Source organism: Monodon monoceros, unplaced genomic scaffold (assembly GCF_005190385.1).
Source record: "Monodon monoceros isolate NGI ecotype Baffin Bay Population unplaced genomic scaffold, NGI_Narwhal_1 Super_Scaffold_4, whole genome shotgun sequence".
NCBI classification, from domain to species: Eukaryota; Metazoa; Chordata; class Mammalia; order Artiodactyla; family Monodontidae; genus Monodon; species Monodon monoceros.
The window spans coordinates 77,864,559-77,884,778 of record NW_021703781.1 but is presented as its reverse complement, the minus strand read 5'-3'; the positions used below and the strand labels follow the sequence as shown (position 1 = coordinate 77,884,778).

The 20,220-nt window shown below is 46.3% G+C and overlaps 1 protein-coding gene across 3 annotated transcripts in view; it reads right to left on the bottom strand.

Annotated features, from left to right (window-relative positions):
• The window catches only part of PTPRE (protein tyrosine phosphatase receptor type E), a 95,131-nt gene extending 75,935 nt beyond the window's left edge, over positions 1–19,196 (bottom strand). For all 3 annotated transcript variants that reach the window (XM_029245515.1, XM_029245513.1, XM_029245514.1), the window contains exon 1: positions 19,181–19,196. The gene's annotated coding sequence lies outside the window, so the exon portion shown is untranslated. The remainder of the gene's footprint in view (positions 1–19,180) is intronic.
• Positions 19,197–20,220: the final 1,024 nt, after the last annotated feature.

The window sequence follows — 20,220 nt, the reverse complement described above, 5'->3', positions numbered from 1 at the left end:
AAAGAAAGAAAGAAAGAAAGAAAGAAAGAAAGAAAGAAAGAAAGAAAAGAAAGAAAGAAAGAAAAAGAAAGAAAGAAAGAAATTGAAAGAGAGAAATTGAAAGAAAGGAAGGAAGGGAGAGAGCGAGGGAAAGAAAGAAAGAGGGAGGGAGGAAGGAAGAAAAGAAAGAAAACAGCTAGAAAAAAATCTCTTCCTCCCATTTTTTAATTGGTTAGTCGGCTTTCATGTCAAATATTTCCTAAAATGTCTTTATAATTTCCACGTTAGCTGAAAGATGCATGTCCAAAATCTTAAGCACGTTCTCTTTGCTTAAAGAACATTTAGATTTTATATTTTAAGTGAAAGAGAATACTTATATGTTAAATAGCAATTTAACGCATAGGAAGACATAAAATCTGCACAAATCGTTTGTAAAAACTGCTCACCCACCACCTGCACGGATGTTACATTTTACAAGCTGGTAGCATAAGCTCACACACAAACTTGACCAAGAATAGAATCGCTGTGACATTCTTAAATTAACAGTGAGAAGCAACATTAGATATTACATTTTAAAAGCTGTTGGAAAATGCATTTTTCTCCCAACCAAAACCAGCGACATAAAGAACATTCCAGAAATTCCTTTTCCCGTCTGTGTTGTGCATCCCCGGATACTTACAGAGCACGGCTTTCTGAACAGCCCCTAGGTGATCAACTCATTCAAACCCATGTCCACAGCACTGGAGTCTCGCCAGTTGACAATTTGAACATTTCCTACTGATGCAAAAGGCAATACATAATTTACGCGGGTATTCCCTCTGTAATTCTCCTTCTGAGGCTAGTGGCTGTGGTACCCAGACTATGTCATCAGAAATCAGAGCCCAAAATCCAGCAGGGGAAAAAGTGTCAGGAGAGATGGCTCATCGCTAGTTGAAATCAACACTTGCAAATAAATGTATAATTTGCAGTGGTGGAGTGCCCTTTTTCCCTTTTTTTTTTTTATGTTTAAAATAAATCAGGAAGAAAGGTGGCAGAGAAGCAGTCTGGCTGCTGGAAGCAAGGCAACCCGGCTGCCGGCTGCTGCAGTCGGCAGTCCCAGTTGGGTCATCAAAACCCTCCGGTGCACTGCGCTTGAAAAGGCAGAGGAAGGGAAAACACCCAGCGCCCAGGACAAGCGGGGTTCACAGCCCGCAGACAGCAAGCACAGACATGGCAAGATCCATCACGAGTCCGGCATGCTTCAGATTCAGTTTCCACATAAAAATTACCACTAATGTTATCCTTTCCCCCGAATTCTTTCAAGGCAAAACTAAATTGAAAGACAACTGAAAGTGAAGAAAACGTGCAGGAAAACTCTTCCACACACGTATGATGCGAGCCCTTCCCCCAAATAGTCTTTAAAGGTAAAAATCTTTTATTCTAGAGTTTTCCACTTAGAGAAAATTCTAAGAGAAAATTCTATTCCAGGCATGATGCTGCTTTGAAGAGAGAACTTCTTATAGCAGAAAGATCTCTGTTTTCTCTCTAGAGCACTTCCTAAAATAAAAAGGGAAACGGACTCCCAAGTGTTACTCTCAAGTCTGTTATCTGAAAAACTGAAGCTGCCAAGCCTGCTTGTTCTCACCAAGTTCTCCTTCTTTTGCGCTAAAGTGGAAGTTTTTTTTTTTTTTTTTACAGAGCTTCTTTATCTCACATTCTGTGGGTCAAGCTGTATCCCTGGAAATGTGGCCCCTTCATAAAGAAAGTGCCTTTCCCATGGACATGGTTATCAGTGCACGAGGCAAAAGGCTGTGCAGACAAGTCTGACCAGTTGGCACATCTTCAGGAAGGAGCACCGACATAACCGCACCGAAGCAGCACCCAACGTCTAGAGGATGGTTTGCTGCGTCTCACCTCTGCTGCTGTTGTTGTTGTCAATACTATCAATATTACAATTCCTCCGACCAGCCCCAGGCACTTTCATTTCGTCCTGAGAATTTGATGTGAAGTACTGTTTACAAACTGCTTCCTATGTACCAAGGACTGTGCTAGGTAGTCATATTCTCTTTCATTGAATTCCCAATTATTTCTGCCTCCAATAAAGCAAAAAATCCAAACCGAAGTGGAAAGCCTATAAAAGAAGCACAGGTCGACAACAGTCCTACAGACGTGTTCTGTGTGGCAGGGCCAGTGGCCAGGCTTCCAGCAGCTACTGGAATAGCGGCGCGCACGGAATAGATCGCCACCCTGCCTTCCTGGGTGCCTGAGATGATCACATTGGTTGCCTGTAAATCCATTCATTTTCTGAAAATGCCACTTCTCGTTCATTTTCTGTTGATAAGGAATTTCTGAAACAATCGTCAGAAACCATCCCTACGGCAGACAGCCAATGCTACTCGCCTGCAACAGGATTTGAGATCTCTTTTATTCCCGAAGGGGGCCATTATTTCCACCGGTTGCCATGGTGATGCTGCAGTATCGCTGCTGGGGTTCCACTGCTTCCCGATGCAGTCACGCCACACACTTAAATCAAACCATTTGTATCACCCTGCACGGGTTTTTTCGGAAAACGAACACCTGGCTGCGTAAAACTTAGTTAATTGAACTCATCTTCATCTCACAGTGGTGATGAATGGGGACGGCCAAAAGTGTCTGTGTGTGCCAGCACCCACGTGCGCAGCAAGATCTCAAACAACAAGAGGAAACATCCAAAAATTTCTTATTTTTTTCCCTTCATTAATTTAAGGAGAGATTTCTTACTATTTCCAATGACTTGAGAAATGCTTTTCAAAAAGCAAAAGTAAGGAGTTTGGGATGAGCAGATCACACTACTGTATATAAAATAAACAATAAGGACCTACTGTATACCACAGGGAACTATGTTCGACACCTTGTAATAATCCATAATGGAAAAGAATCTGAAAAAGAATTATATATATAAAACTTAATCACTTTGCTGTACACCTGAAACTAACACAACATTGTAAATCAACTTTACTTCAATAAAAATAAAAAATAAATTTTAAAAAATGGGGAAAAAAAAGATGCAAAGCAATTAGTTGCCTGAATCTACTTACATTGGTACTCAACAAATGTTTCTTGAATGCAAAAAAAAAAAAAAAAAAAAAGGCAAAAGTAATACGACTAGAAATGAGGAAGCGTACATTTTTATTGTTGGGAGTTTATGTTAACTGAACTTCTGCCATATTCATTTTTAAAGTCTCCTATCTTACTTTTACTTGTAACTAGTAGACACACAACTGCACACTAATACATGTCCATGTACTTATTTATTAATTCCTGAGGTCTCTAACCTGTGAAGCTTAAATAAATGAAACTACTGATTTGACTTTTCAGTCTTTAAGCCCTGGTTTCCTGAGCATGAACCGTTCAAGTGCGGAACTCACTTTGAACTCAAAGATGCTGGTTCTCTGAGGCTCTAGCCCTGACTCCAGATTGTGGGAGGGGTGTCCACCGCGTGACAGCCCCAAAGCAGAGGAGGGAAATGGGAGATCGCCAGGAAAATGGCAGGTGGGAGCCTTCCTCTGGAGCACACGGACTTCACCACGTTTCCTTCTGAGCAAACACAAAATTTATCTGGACACTCAGGGTGAGCAGTCGGCTGTCCTTACCTCCTACTGCGAATGGTCTTGAGAGCCGGCTTGGACTCCTGACACCACAGTGTTCATCGAAAGGGGAGAAATCAAATCACCGGGATTGGATTTCAGAGGTCACTTTTTGGAAAAGGCAGGTAGGTCATTTACCAAAGCCAAAATTCAAGGAAAATGCCAAATCTAAGTTTGGCCCCAATTCATTAAGTTAACCTGAGTTGAACTCATGTTACCTGTGCACTCTGGTCTTCTCTTCTTCCGACACTCTATTTGTTTGGTGTTTGTTTTCTTTTGCCTTTTTCCACTTCTGTTTTTGCCATGACACTAAGATTGTCCAGGCTCAAAGCTGAGAAGCTTGTTGTTTTAGGGACAGAAAGAGAACTCTCTCCACGTAGGAAGGAATGCCGTGGGGGCCTAAGAAACCGAGGCTGCAGCGATGAATAGACACACTTCTCACAACTCCCACTTCATAAAGAAATGAGGGGGAGGAGGTGGGGGAGGGATGGCGTGGGAGTTTGGGATTAACAGATGCAAACTATTACATATAAAATGGATAGGGGCTTCCCTGGTGGCGCAGTGGTTAAGAATCCTCCTGCCAATCCGCGAACATCCCACATGCCGCGGAGCAACTAAGCCCGCGAGCCACAACTACTGAGCCTGCTCTCTTAGAGCCCGTGCTCCGCAACAAGAGAAGCCACCGCAGTGAGAAGCTCGCGCACCGCAGCAAACAGTAGCCCCGGCTCACCGCAACTAGAGAAAGCCCGCGCGCAGCAACGAAGACTCAACGCAGCCCTAAATAAATAAAATAAAATGGATAAACAGCAAGGTCCTACTGTACAGCACAGGGAACTATATTCAATATACTATGATGAACCATAAAGTAAAAGAATATTTAAAAAGAATGTATATATATGTATACACTACCAAACGTAAACTAGATAGCTAGTGGGAAGCAGCCGCATAGCACAGGGGGATCAGCTCGGTGCTTTGTGACCACCTGGAGGGGTGGGATAGGGAGGGTGGGAGGGAAACGCAAGAGGGAGGGGATATGGGGATATATGTATACGTATAGCTGATTCACTTTGTTATACAGCAGAAACTAACACACCATTGTAAAGCAATTATACTCCAGTAAAGATGTTTAAAAAATAAGAATGTATATATATGTATAACTAAATCACTTTGTACAGCAGAACTTAACACACTGTAAATCAACTAAACTTCAATAAAAATTAATTTAAAAAATAGCAAAAAAACACCACCAGGGCAAGTCGAGAGAGGCTGTGGAAGAAAGGAACAAGCTTTATATTTTAAGACCCTTAGCGCTTTTTTTCTGCTTTGTGTGCCTTTTCACTGTGCACTGGGAAAGAAAGAAAGGAGGGGAGGGAGGAAGGAAGGGAGGGAGGAAGGAAGAAAGGAGGGAGGGAGGGAGGGAGGGAGGAAGAAAGGAAGAAAGGAGGGCTGTAACATTCAGAGTGATCCCCGGCAGCCAGGGCGCATCAGCCTGGGTTTGTGAGTACACAGCCTGAGTGTGTGTGGTCTGAGCCATCTCTGCACCTCTCTGACTCCTCCTTCAGGGGAAAGAAGGGTCTTCCTGAGCTCAGCTTGGACACGAAATGAGGCGGAGGGTGGCCACTGAGAGCTGGGAGGTGCGCTGAATGGAGGGGGACCCACTGACTTGGCTTCCGTATTGAGGCACCACAGTTATAAAACCTGGGGAAGCCTCCAGTGCTGATGTTCTGGAAAAAAAAAAAATCCTTAAGCTGGAGTTTGTATGGTTAGAATCCTGAGCAATTTGAATAGACTTTATCTAAAGTTAGTATAATGCAGGAGAAATGGGGGAACCACTATCTCCCTCCACATGCCGCCCCCTGGTGTGCAACATGCAGCCTGCCCCCACCCCCAATCTTCTCCTAGGGGTTTTTTCTACGGTGGAAGCAATGTTTTTATCAGGGCAGGTTGAAGATATTCCCCTCTCTCTACCATCATATGCATGAGAGTCTTCAGCCCAATTAACTGCCTTTGGTGAAACAGAAGTTAAGTTATAATGTTGCGGAGCGACGGAAGCTTCCGACACTGCATGCTTCTTAGAGGAGCTTCTTGGAGGAGCTCTCTCCCTTCCAAACAATTAGACATCATTCACTGCTCCGCATCCACGCTGGGAATAACATGTGAGACTTTACATCATCTTGAAACGAAAAGTGAATGGTGCGCTTCCTGGCAACAAGATGTCCATGACATGAATTTTCCCAGAGAAACCTGGCACTCTAATACCCAAGGTTGGCAGCTAAGACAGAAGCAGGTGGAGTAGATTGCTTGCTGAACCCTCAGAGAAAGCTCCCTCTTTCATGCTAACACACATTTTTAGAAATAGAGGTCAAAACCATTTCGTTCAAGGTGGTCTGGGATTTTTTTTTTTTTTCCAGTGTGTGTGCGTGTGTAGCCTGAGTGTAAACCCGGACAGAATGCCAAATGAGACAAGTTAAAAATGATTAGGCTCCTGACCTGACAATTTTCCTCTCAGCCTCAGCAAATTCGCCACAGCTCCAAGCAGTGCTTGCTCCAGTCATCCTGTGATGTCATCCAGAAGCATTAATCAAATATGGCAGCATCATCGGAAAACAGGGGTTTTCATAGGTGTTTATAACAATCTATTGCATGGAGCTATCTATGAAACTACAGAAGCCTTGGGTTCCGTCCGGTTCCAAACCCTGCCTGCAGGCTCTGGGCCATCAGCTGAGTACCAGTAGTTCTGTGGTGCTATTCCGGATCCACAGACCCCGAGAATTTAGGGGCCTCTGGGACCTAAGTCCTTTACATGGAGGCCCTACAAAGCACAGGACTCACTGGTTGTCAGGCAGCCCCTGGTGATTGAACTTGGCCTCCGGGCTGCGACACCCACATTCTGGCAAGCCCCCGGGCTGCACCCTCTCCTCCTGGAGGGGGGCCACCATGAGCTAACCTCCTCTGCTTCAGAGGGAGAAAAATAGCTCCATCCAGTTCCGACGTATTTCAAGATTCAAGGGCTATGCCCACCAAGCAAAGCCGCCTACCGGCCTTGAAATCCCGTGCCTTGAAAAGGGATATGTTTAAATCAGTCGATTGAAGATGCAGTCTGAGATGAGAACCTGTTATCAACCATAGGTTTTACACACCAGGAAGAATCACTGTGCCCTCAGCACCAATCCCGTGGTGCCACCTTCCATCAGAGCGGAGAACTCTCCACAGCCCTTCCCCAGGAGCCAGGATGACCCCGGTATTCAACCCCCAGCCACACAGATCTGAAGTCATCCCTCTCAGAGAGGAGAACCCCAAGCATGGCTCCTGGCTTAAGGTGCTCTGAGTTCTGAGGATAAGGAGATTTTGAGAGGCACCAAGTCTACTCATGAGATATACCAACCCACTCGGCTATAGGCAGTTCCCTTGTTTTTGTTTTCCTGGATTTTGCTCCATCCATTTCCCTGGAGAGATGGTGTGCTTTGCCTCTTACTCAACGTGTCTGAAGCCCAGGCAGCAAGGAGGAAGGCCCCTGCACCCAGGAGCTTCCGGGATGTCACGGAGCCGAGTCCGAGGTCCAGGCTGCAGGGCTCATGAGGGCTGTGGGTCGTGGAGGGGATGGCAGTCTCACTCTCTAAAAATACAGCGATGTGGTGAGACTCGGCTTCTGAATGTAACTCCTTCTATGACAGTGGGCTGCAAAAGTGCTAAAAGCTTACCTGCCTGAAATTCAGGGGGTTTTGACCAACCCCCCTGAGGGATAACACAAAACACACTGGTTTTTTTTGTCTTGTTTTTTTATTTTATTTTATTTTTTTTACCTCTTTATTGGAGTATAATTGCTTTACAATGGTGTGTTAGTTTCTGCTTTATAACAAAGTGAATCAGTTATACATACACATATGTTCCCATATCTCTTCCCTCTTGCGTCTCCCTCCCTCCCACCCTCCCTATCCCACCCCTCCAGGTGGTCACAAAGCACCGAGCTGATCTCCCTGTGCTATGCGGCTGCTTCCCACTAGCTATCTATTTAACGTTTGGTAGTGTGTATATGTCCATGCTACTCTCTCGCTTTGTCACAGCTTACCCTTCCCCCTCCCCATATCCTCAAGTCCATTCTCTAGTAGGTCTGTGTCTTTATTCCTGTCTTACCCTAGGTTCTTCATGACATTTTGTTTTCTTAAATTCCATATATCTGTGTTAGCATACGGTATTTGTTTTTCTCTTTCTGACTTTCTTCACTCTGTATGACAGACTCTAGGTCCATCCACCTCATTACAAATAACTGTTAATTCCGAGATCCTATCCTACTCCACACCGCAGGGGCAGTTCAGGCTAGCATGACTTATTTTGCACATTCAGGTCTTTTTCACCTAATTTCCTTGTATTTTCTTCAGTTACCCATGCCACCTATTCCCCCAGGACTGGTGGGAGGGTAAGGCTGCGACCAGCAGCTTGGTGTAGGAAGGTGATAATTAGGGGTCCCAGGCAGTGAGAGCTCTCCGAATCCAGGTGCCTAGCCCGCCCGCCTCTCCCCCTGGGTCCTGGGGCTGCTCTGAGAGCTGGGTCCAGCTGTCACTCCCCACTGCTCAGCCCTGTGCTGTGCCAGCTCCTTTACATGCTGATGTGCTGGGCTTGAACCTCGGTCATTCTTCTTGGTGTATAAAACCTTTGGTGGATAACAGGTCCTCATGTTAGACTACACCTTTAATCGATTGACCTAAAACATATCCCTTTCAAGACAAGGAATTTCAAGGCGTGTAGGTGGCTTTGATTGGAAAGCATACCCCTTAGCTCTTAGGAATCTGCCTAAAATGAGTGCAGGGGTTGGTAAGAGAACTGCCATTAAAAACCCAAATGGAGGGCTTCCCTGGTGGCACAGTGGTTGAGAGTCCACCTGTCAATGCAGGGGACGCGGGTTCGTGCCCCGGTCCAGGAAGATCCCACATGCCGCGGAGCGGCTGTGCCCGTGAGCCATGGCCACTGGGCCTGCGCGTCCGGAGCCTGTGCTCCGCAACAGGAGAGGCCACAGCAGTGAGAGGCCTGCGTACCGCAAAAAAAAAAAAAAAAAAAAAAAACCCAAATGGAGCTGAAACATGTAGTTCTGGCCTGGTTTGGGGACCAGGGCACACCTGGAACACTGCTCTCCCCCGAGTTCAGGCAAGAAGTGGGCCAGAAGTACCAGCATGCCCATTTGACACCTGCCATGCAGGCACAAGAGAAAACAATACCAGCTCAGCCTCACCTGCGAAAGAAATCACTGAAGCCAGTCTGGTGTTAGACAGAAGAAATCCTGGGGGATTTACTGGAAATCTTGGGGGTGTTAATTGCCTTCATTTATTTATTTATATCCCTCTTGCTCCAAAATGGAGCTAAAGCAGTGTCAGGAGTATTAAAGCATATTCATTCATTCACGTGCCAGCACCTGTGTGCAGGGACAGAGGGACAAGATCCCTGTCCTCACAGGGCCTACGTTCTAGAAGGGGAGAGAGTGGGTGAATACGGCTGTTCCAAAGAGTAGTGAGCGTTTCCATAACAATATAAAGAAATCGAAACAGGGTGGCAGAAAGTCACCCGGGATTGGGGGCCGGATACGGAGGGCTGGCAGCGCTGGTGGTGGCGGGGGTGGGGGGGAGACCTTTCCAGAAACTAATGATGGAAGCAGGGAGAAGTAAAGTTCTAGCTGGAAATAGATCATGTTCCGGGGGGGGGGGGGGGGGTGAAATCCCTTATCGCAAAATGCCCCGGGGGAACATTCCAGTGCTCTGACCACCATTTCTCACACCAGAGCCGGCTTCGGGGTCTGAGACCAGAGACTCAGAAGGGGCTCAGGGCCTGGGGCTTAATGCTGCAGCCACTTTTTTGAACTTGGAAGAATTTTATCTCTGAATTTGTGTTTGGCAAGTGAAGTCTGACGGAACAATTCTGCATCCTGCCAGGGGCTTGGGGCCTCGACTCACACCTTCTGCCCCCTTCCCAGGGCTGGTTCCTAAAGGTCCATTTTTGGCCCCTGATACGCAAACGCCACCTGCCAAGTTCCAGGGCAGGTGCCAGGCATCTCTGAGGGTCTCTACTGCCTGAGAGAATCCCCGTACCCCCAGGGAGCATGACATTAAATGGAAGGTATAAAACACTCTGGCAGGTCCAGAGAGAGACCACAGAAGAAAGGAAAAAGCTTTTTTCCTGCTTTTTGAACAAGCAATCTGGCATCTTCTGTAGGTGGCCCTGGTCTTGCTAAGTGCCGCCCCAGGCGCTGCGGAGAAGGCAAAATGCAGTTTTCTGTCTGCTAACTGCCTCGCTCCCCACTCTCCCTCAGTCCATTCATTCATTTACTCATTCATCTACTGTACGCAGAGGTCTGCTAGGTGCCAGGCCACCCTTGGGGATTTGAATTAGGACATTTGCTGTCCTCCAGGAGCTGACACGCCCCTACATGTCACAGGCAGCCATGAGGGCCAAATCCATTGTTCTCTGTCCCTCTGCAAGGATCCAATCAAGCATTAGTTTCACGTTAAGTGTCACACATTACATAAATCATGGGAAAAAGCAGAAAACAGAAGTTTTCTTTTTTAATATGCATTTTCTAAAGCTGAACAGGCAGTCCTATGCCATCAGACCATTCTCTGAATTTGACTTTTCATTCCTCAAGATTAGTATTTAATTCTCCTTTAACCATACCCTTGAAGGAAACCCTTTCCTGTGGATTTTTGGAGAGCACTGCCAGGATTTCTCAGACACCACTGATATGGTTCTCTGACTTTCCCAGAATCTGGTGTAGAAATTTCAAGGAACCGTTTCCTCGATCATCTGTTCACCCTCAGTCAAGCCCACTGGGTTCTGTGATTAGGGGCAATTTCAACTATTTTTTCAGATTTGCCAGGGACACTGTGATATATACAACAGACACTTTTTTTTTTATAAGGAGTGTTATAGCCCAGCTGAAATAAAAGTTAAAATTTTTAATCTCTAAAATGAATTTCAGAAAGGGTTCACCATGGTCCGGTGAAAATGAAGACTCCCATTTGTACCATTATTACAAAGGCCCAGATACAGTTCTTGATTTTCTGACCAGGTACTTGGGTTTCCCACACAATATTTGGATTTCCGACATGCTGTGTGGATTTTTGGCGCGGTACCTGGATGTCTGGAGTGGTACCTGGATGTCTGGTGTGGTACCTGGATGTCTGGAGTGGTACCTGGATGTCTGGTGTGGTACCTGGATGTCTGGAGTGGTACCTGGATGTCTGGTGTGGTAGCTGAAGGTCTGACAGTGGTGCATCTACACACGGATGGAGCCTCGGAGGTTCCTGCTCCAGGCCTGCAGTTTGGCTCTCAGCGAAGCTGGTTTTCCTGAGCTTTACCAGGCCCGGGAGCAGCCACCCTCATGAAGGGGTGTCTCTTTTGCAGGGAAACAGCTCGGGGAAGCCCTGAGCCTGAACCTAGGATGTTGGTTAAAGGCAGATCGTCCCTAAAGAAAAGCAACCCCCCAGCCATGGCCTCTTGCACTTTGCAGTGTCCTCACCCAGAACACAGATGACTTTTTGTGCTATTAATGTTGTACTAGAATTTTGCTATCTCCTGGGGTCCCATCTTGGATGGAAAGAATGCCGGAGCCTTCCAGAGGTGGGCGATTAAGGAGACAGTGCTCTTAGGAGGTGGGCGACTTGATTAAAGCCACCCAGCCAGTCGGGCGAGACGGCGAGCCTCCTGACCCCTAGGCGGGACCCTCCTCTGCTCCTTTCCTGGTCATGCTGTTTGGTTGGACTGACTCCACGGAGCTGCCCACCTGCCCTCCCACCGCATCCTCATCTTCCTTTGTTATTCTTCTCTTATTTGTACCGTCTCCTGCTGCCTCCAGACCTTTCTGGTCCCTGCATTTGCCATTCTGGTGCTCACCCATCTTGTCAGGCAGCACTGTGGAGATCTGACGCTGGAAGCCCTGGGCGCAGGGCAGGCGCCTGGACTGCTTGTCTGGAGGATCCCTGGTCTGTGCTCGGGCCAGGAGGGAGTGCCTCATGGTAAAGACAGATGATCTTCACTCCTCATGCATCTCAAGGAGCAGGGCTGAGATGCCGCTGAGTGGAAACAGTCTGGCAAGAACTGAGCCTGAGACGGGAACAGAACAGCTCTGCTGTCCAGAGCTACTGTCACTTAAGGTGATGGACACAGGGGGGTTACTAGAACCCAGCCGGGCAGACAGAGGCCACTCGGGGGGAAAAGCGTGGACCTGCATGGAAACTAATTCTGTTACTAGGCTTTCTGTTAGGGAATCCTACCTACCATGCGGCGTTCCAAGTGGACTGGATTTGTTGCAACGTGAAAAAAATGTTTAAAAAGATCACACAACTTACAAAAACATTTTTATAGAGAGAGCTGTTTTTGGCTGTTTGATAAGACGCAGTCCCCTCTGGGGGAGAACATCCCAGTCACAGGGTGACACCATCACTGCCATTTTGTAAGAGCCCGGGGAAGCTAGGCGCCTTGTCTTAGTGATACTACTGTGTCCCTTAGTCTCAAAACCTCTGAGTGCCACATGGCTCAGATTCTATCAAAAATAATTTTTAAAAGGAAACATGACTTAATTCTCAGCTGCACAGGAGGAAAACATACAGCCATGGGTAGTGAGTCACTCATGAAAAATTAAATAAATCCACCCACAGCGGGAAACAGCACAACAGAATGTCGGGTCGGCTTCACATTGGAAGGAAGCCAAAAATAGATCCTGGAAAGAGTGATGCCTCTGAATCTGATCACGCTCACGTTGTGTGCTTTCGGGACCTCCAACTTCATCTCAGCAACACACACTTTGCAGCCGGGATTGTTTTTGGAGGACTCTCACAAGAGGGGAGCAGAGTGGTACTGGGGTTTCCATGGTATCTGATGAGATTAAGCAGCTCACCTTCCCCGTCCATCAGTTCTTCAGGTAAAATACACCGTAGCAGGCTCCCAGAACCCTCTGCCACGATGGATTGCAAAACAGTGGAGAAAGGACCTTTGTTTTGTTAACTAATGTTTCTGCTTAAGTTTTAAAATCAAAACCCACGGATTCCCAGCTTTTACTTCCCGCATATATGTAAGCAACATCACAGAAAGAAGAAGATTGCTTTTCCAATATTGTTTTCTAGGAATAAAACCGTCTTTTACAGGTCCCTGCTTCTTTTGGAGGGCAGCAGGAGAGCAAATACAAATAAGAGAGAGAAGGGACGAGAAAGCACCCACACAGTGGCTTCCTTTACAAAGCAAAGATCATAAAACCTTTACATCACAATGTACAAATTTCATCCCAGAAGGGAAGGCAATGAAGGTGACAGCCCCCAAACACGGAGGATACGCAGCTGTGGTTACCTGAGGGGCATTTCTGCTGTTAACTCAAAATCCAGAGAAGCATTGCCCTCGGTCACTGAACTTTATGTCATGAAGGGACCTTTAAAAAAATCCTTACAGGGCTCTTTATGTTTTAAACAAAGAAGGTGTGACTCAGGGCATGAAGGGACACGTCCAAGTCATTCAGCTTTCTACAACTAAACTTGATTTCTGACCAATCCTTTTCTAGGCTACTGCGCAGGACACACAATCAGAACTGCTCAAGAAAGGACTCAAATATCCACCCTGCAGGCAATATTTCCTGATATCAGAACTATAGGATCTCCTGCTGCATTTTTCAAGACCTGGTGGCACAGTCAGAAGCCTGCAGGAGACACCTGATAAACGCTGGGCGAGTGAATGGACAGACTACTGGCCACGCCGAAAGGAAGCCTGGCAAGCGTGTGGGAAGAGATTAGAAAACTGGATTCGGTCAGCAGATAACACGAGGAAATAGTTGGGAACCCTGGCCAAGATCGACTTAGGCAATCATAAAAGTGTTCCCAAATATAATTATTTACCAGAAAACTGTTTGCAGAATCCACAGGATATGTTCTTAGTTAGTAATGAGCTCTGTTACTTTCATAACAGAAAAATCACATTTTCCATAATGGAAAAAGCGTTGTTGGGTGGTTTTTTTTTTTTTTTTTTGGCAGGTCTGCACCTTACCTTTGGAGGTGGTCATGAGACCTGACTGGTTTTGAGGTTTGAGAGGAACCTGGGCTCAGTGCAGGGAACACGGGGACCTGTGAGCCCCTTCCCACTGTACTCTCACCCCTCCATGCCTGCCCAAGTCTCTGTCTCCCCATCTTTATGGCGGAGGTGAGAACGCACACCTAGACTGCGCCCAGGTGTCAATGAGGCCCAAAGAGGACGATGAACTGCGCGTGAGTTATCAGCAACGCCATTTAGGCTTTCAGCATAAGGCGGCATTTACAACGTTATCCGGCCAAACAGGAAATAGATCAAGTCCTGCTTTTGCAAATCATAATTTCCAGCAACGTGACGTTTTTAAAAAGAATTAACTTCTCAGCAGCAACACGGTAGCTTTAAACATATTTACATATAGGTAAGACCTGAACAGAAAATCTGTACCATTTCTGAGAGCAGATCAATCTTGGGAGAGTTGTCTGAAATCAGTTGAATACCGTCAACATATTTTTTAAAAGTTGTTAGAATTCCATCAGCCCCCATCATGAAATAACACAAATCCAAGTTCTGGTTTTAGATTATGTTCATTTCGATTCAAAAAAAGGAGAGAAGCTACTCAGAGAAACCATTATGTGACACATTTTTGTTCAGCAATTCCACAGGGACCTTTCCTTTCCCAACATTTTAAATAGTTTATAGCAAACTCTGCATCGCAATAAGCAGTCTTTAAAAAGTCACTCCCAATTGGCAATTTTGAAACAGAATGCACCGAGTCTCCTGCTGGCTGAATGTCCCGATTCACAAAGGGACGTCCCCCATGGATGGGACTGCAGCTGGGGGCGAGGTCCCGTATCCAGTGGGGACTGGTCCATGACCCTTCCCTGTGGTAGCAGGACTCCTTCCTGACTCTGTGGCCCAATGGGTCTGAGAATGTTCTCTGTAAGTCACACACCCAACGGGTTTATAAATCTTGTCTTCTTTCCCCAGTGTGAACGCTGCCTTTAGCCAGGCAGTCGGCACAGATCTGCAGCTGACGATGCCATCTGTCCCTACAACGTCAGCTACACAGACGGGACAACCTTGGCCCCAGACTCCTGGCCCCGCCCTCGTGAACCCAGACACCAGCTCCTGGAAAACCAGCTTGCTGCCCGGCCACCTAGGTACCTCCCACTTTCTCAGTGAGTCACTTTTAACTAAAATGCCACTTCACAAATCTAGTTGCTAAGGAAAATTAAGAGGGCGGTTTTGACTATAAAAATAGAAAATGTCCAACTTAAAACGGGTGGGATTTTGATGTGTCATCCAGGCAACCCAGGGCCCCAACAATAGTTGGGGATTGTTTTCCTAAAAAGTGAGCCTCACTTGGTTTCCTAGCAGCCCCAAAGCAGACCGTTCCTCTGTACCATCCCCAGGCACCACTCGGCAGAGCCGTGGTGCATTAAACAGTTTCCTGAAGCATGAGTACCAGATTTCCTGCCCAGGGCTGCACGAACTTAACCAAAGTGCTTGCCGATGTTGCATTTAACGGAGGCGTCCTGATAATATTCTTTAACCCAATTTTTAAATATCTTAGGAATTACATTACATAAAAATAAGCCATGACATAAATCCCAAGGGACAAGAAAGGCTCCCCTTTCAGTTTCCCTTTACCTCTTGTCCTACGGGGACGATGCTGGGGAGCCATCCTGGCCTGCGAGAATCCATGTTTTCCTGTCAGCAGGAACAGGATTTCAAGAAGAACAATTCCAGCTCTGAACTGGGTCTGCTGGGAGCTCAGAGATGAGACACGCGTTTATATAGGAGAGCTATGTTCCTATTTCCTCTAAATGGAAACTCTGACAGCTCAACATCCATGCCTTTGCTCTATGACAAACAATTACTTACTGGACGCTTTTAGGAGGTACTTCTTGGAAGAATGTTGAAACTTTCCTGGGGGAAAATGGAAATGGAAATAAATGAGGGATTGAGCTGTTTGTCACCATCAGATCCAAAGGCATTCTTCCAACTGGCTGTCAGTTTCTACTCTCAGTTTGCGGGAGAATAACTGCTTTGTTGTTGGGAGAAACACATTTTGCTTGGATAGGAAACCCGCGCAGTCCATACATGCTAATAAAACCCCGAGAACGTGGCAAAGGAAGGAGACGGGAATTGAATCTCTTAGAAAGTTTTCAAATCTCCTGTGCCCTGCCCATCATGCTTCTCTGTTCTTCCTAAGGATTAAGAAACCAGGACAGGACACAGAACACCTGTTCTGCCAACAGAAATGCAACCCCAGCTGAGACGGGCAGAAAGGATGCTTGGAGTATTCACCCCACCCTGGGAGAACAAGTCCTGTGCAGTTGATTTAAAAACCTTCAGGTTCTCTATTTTTTGCCTCTCTACCATGGTGACTGTTCAGACCAACACCAAAGAAGAAAAATGACTTGGAAGAGGAAAATCACATGCATTGAAACTGATAGAGTTGGAATCATAGATCCTTACAGAGGACAAGGCTAGTGAATGAATATTCTAAGTTACTGTTAAAATTAAATTCACTGTTATTTAACATTAGCACTTCAATTTGGTTTTCTTTTACTCCTTGGGTATTTCCATGAACCAAAGTGAGATCGCCAAACTACAGTGTCATTTAATTTTACTTTACTGGTGGATACGCTTTGGTACAACAACGTAAGACCTCAACGAGCCTGGAGAAAATACTTAAACCTTAATCATGTGTCTTCCGTATAGTCTTAATTCTGAAATTCCACTGCATTTTTTGAACGCTATGCAACCGAGACCCACAGAGTTGCAGGCATTCCCCAGTTGAGGGAACTCTGGTCGTATCTGATGATCGATATGAACTATAGTATTACTTCCCAAATCTATTTTTAGATACTGAAAAAAGAAGAGAAGTATGAGAATGGGTGGTTGTACTAAAAAGAGTCCTCTTCCTCCAGTTTAAAATTGACTTTTTTTTTAGAAAGTCACATATCGGGCTTCCCTGGTGGCGCAGTGGATAAGAAACTGCCTGCCAATGCAGGGGACACGGGTTCGAGCCCTGGTCCGGGAGGATCCCACATGCTGCGGAGCAACTAAGCCCGTGTGCCACAACTACTGAGCCTGCGTGCCACAACTACTGAAGCCCACGTGCCTAGAGCCTGTGCTCTACAACAAGAGAAGCCACCCCAATGAGAAGCCCGCGCACCGCAACGAAGAGTAGCCCCCGCTCGCCACAGCTAGAGAAAGCCCGCACGCAGCAATGAAGGCCCAATGCAACCAAAAATAAATTAAAAAAAAAAAGTCAAATATTAACACAGAGTGTCTTTTGTTAAATGAAAAATCAGGGATTATTTCTAGACAAGGAAATGCCTTTAAATATCCATTATAATACAGTGAATACATCACTACCCAGTTAAATTCCTTCTTTAAACAGCGGAAACAATTTCCATCATTTTCTGATGACGGAGACAATAACCATTTTACTAAACGCTTAGACTTTGGGTTATTTCACTTAAATGTCACAAGAATCCTAGGACGAGCTGACACCTGAGACGCTGGCATGTTCACTCCTCTGGAGCCACTGCACCGAGTGTGGACGGCGGCCTGGGGTGGCCAACCTCAGGGCATTTACTCTCTCCCCATCTGCCCAAGGTGACCTAGTTATTTAGTTCTAACTGACTCAAAAGCAAGTTTCCAACCTCACCAATTAAAAATAAATTCCTTTCTATTAGCTGAAACCCTGACGCTCTGGAAGGATTCTGAGATGTTTGGCAATGAACGTGCCATAGGCTAAAAGACCTACAATTCCAAACACAGGCAGTGCCTAAGGTAGCCACGGTTGGGGAGTTCATGCTTCCAACACACTTTCCTCACGTGGAAGAGAAAGACTCTGGAAATCAGAAACGCTCTTAGTCTAAGGACTCACAGCTCCCTAAGCACAACTTTACTTTCCTATTGCAAAGGAGACAAAGGATGGGACCAGGTGGAAGAGAGGCTGCCTGAAGCTGGTGGCTACCAAGCACCTGTGATAGAAGCAGAGGTCAGAAGTCGCCTCCCGGACACAGGCTCAGCTGCCTTTGGACGGGGCATGCACTTCTGAACGTGGGGCTGGTTTGAGACACTGGAGGCTAGGGGCCCCTAGAAGCGCAGGTCATGGGCTTACTCAGCTGCAAGTGAGGCTGACCCAGGCATGGCCAGGAAATCCTAGAGCAGGTGGATGGCACCTGGGTGTGGAGGGGCCAGTGCTGAGTCGAGAGCTGAGGGAAGCAAAGGTCAGACACTTCTAACGCATCATAACCTGCACCTTGTATTTTGGAAGGAGATGAGTCTGCGGGGCCTGCCCTCAAATGTTTAATTTCAGTGTGGTCAGGACCCACTGCTTTTGATGGCAGCAGGTTTAACATCCATCCCAACCCACACGAGCGAGCAAGACCTCTCACTTGGGCTTCTGAGGCAAAGGCATTGCTGACTTCCTCCAAGTAAGCCTCCATCCTAGTAATATTATTCCAGTAATGACCCTTCTCTTTGATCCCACCGTGACCATTTGCCCAAGCAAAGTGTGCCATTCGGAATTGTCAACATCCAATAATTATAGGGTAAAGAACATGGACAACAAAATTAGTTGAGTAGGTAGGAAATGGAAGTTTTCCTCTTCTCTGTCTTGATAAATCTTTGACTATATTTAGCATTTTTTGAGATAAGGAGAAACAGTCTGTACAACCAAAATGCCCTTCATCACACCAGGAATCACCATATAAGCACTGATGCCCAAATGAAAGGCACACCCCCGAAAAGAGGGGCCAGCCGGGGCCAAAGAATCCACCCATCAGCCTTAGACTAATTCTGAACAGAGTCAAGGTATTTCAAATAAGGTGATTCATTTGAGAAATGCAACATCCCAGCGGCCCACATCCTGGTTCACTCACAAGAGGTGCGCACCTACCAGGGCAGACCGTGTGTTACCTGCCCACAGGCTGCAGCCACTTCAAAAGCTCTTAGATGGTCTTCGCTCAATTTCCTTAGGAAACTTGACAGCATTAAGTGGATTAAGTGAACACAAAAAAGGCGATGGTGTTTCTTTTACTAAGTACTAGGACCTGGAGGCCATGGAATATTGCCTCAAAAGGTAAAATATTATGGAATGCCAACACTGTTGGTTTTCTATTTTTTTCACTAAAAGTGCAATCTGGAAAAACTCCTTTTCAGCAGTTTTCCCCACAGCAGATCAATTTAAGAAGCAATTACCATCAACGCAATTATGTGCCACTGTGCCGCCAACAGTCCCCGAATGCGTGCCACCGCGATAAGGCGAGGCCCTTTCAAAAGTAAGGACAAGTCAGTGAGGGGCAGGCGTGTGGAAATTGTGCTCTCAACAATACATTTCAGGATTCTGAGCAGCTGAGCCAGATTCTAAACGTGAAAAAAAAAAAAAAATGATGTAACCAAAAGTGTGATATGAGCCTGTTCAAGCCAGTTAAGGCATAAAACTCAAATATAACACGCTGACCATATGGCCTTCTTTCTCTAGAAGATAATACTTCTCAAACATTGAAAGCCCAAACATTTTTTTTTCGCTAGTTAACGACACATCAGAGAAAATTTTTTTAAAGTTTTGTACTTACCAAGGGAAAACGAAGGCTATAGTCTGAAAAAGAAAGAAAAAAAGAGAGGGTCAGTTTTCCGGTTAAAAAAAAAAAAATGCTCGTTCTAGCCACTGCTTTTGCTACAGCACTAGTCGAATATGCCCGTTTTTGCCTCAGGATTTGGGGTCTTCTTGAGGCCTTTTAAGCTCTGTAATAATAACTTCTTTTTGCTGCCATCACCAGCTTTCAGAAGTGTCCTGCCCCGAATGCTCCTGTAGTCTCTGGTTGATGGCGAGCATGGCAGCGGCCCTGGATCTGAAGTGTTAGCCTCTGGCCCCTAAGGCGCTCCATCTGTTAGCGGCTCCTTCTGTGACCTACAATGTCCCCTCCCACCCCCAGCCATCCCTTCAGCCCAGCTCCCCACAGACAGCCTCTTAAAACCCACACAGGACACCCTCCTTCACCCCAGTTTTCCAGCTCAGTCAGTATCCAGCTTGCTCCTTCCCCATTCATTTAGCTTTCATGCTCTTCTGGCTTTCAACAGCTTTACTGAGATATAATTTACATCCCATCAAGTCCACCTGCTTAAAGTATACAATTCAATGGTATTTAGCGCCGTCACCGAGTTTTGCCACCATTCTCACCATCTAATTGTAGCACATTTTCATCATCCCAAATGATGTAGCACATTTTCATCATCCCCTGCCCTTTAGCTCATGACTCCCCCAGACCACCCTCTCCCCACCCACTGGCCCCTGCAACCACTAATCTATTTTCCGATATGGATTTGCTGATTCTGGAAATTTCATATAAATGGGATTGTATAGTATGTGGCCTTTAGTGACTAGCTGCTTTCACTTAGTACGTTTTTGTTTGTTTGTTTGTTTTGCGGTACGCGGGCCTCTCACTGCTGTGGCCTCTCCCGTTGCGGAGCACAGGCTCCGGACGCGCAGGCTCAGTGGCCATGGCTCACGGGCCCAGCCGCTCCGCGGCACGTGGGATCTTCCCGGACCGGGGCACGATCCCGCGTCCCCTGCATCGACAGGCGGACTCTCAACCACTGCGCCACCAGGGAAGCC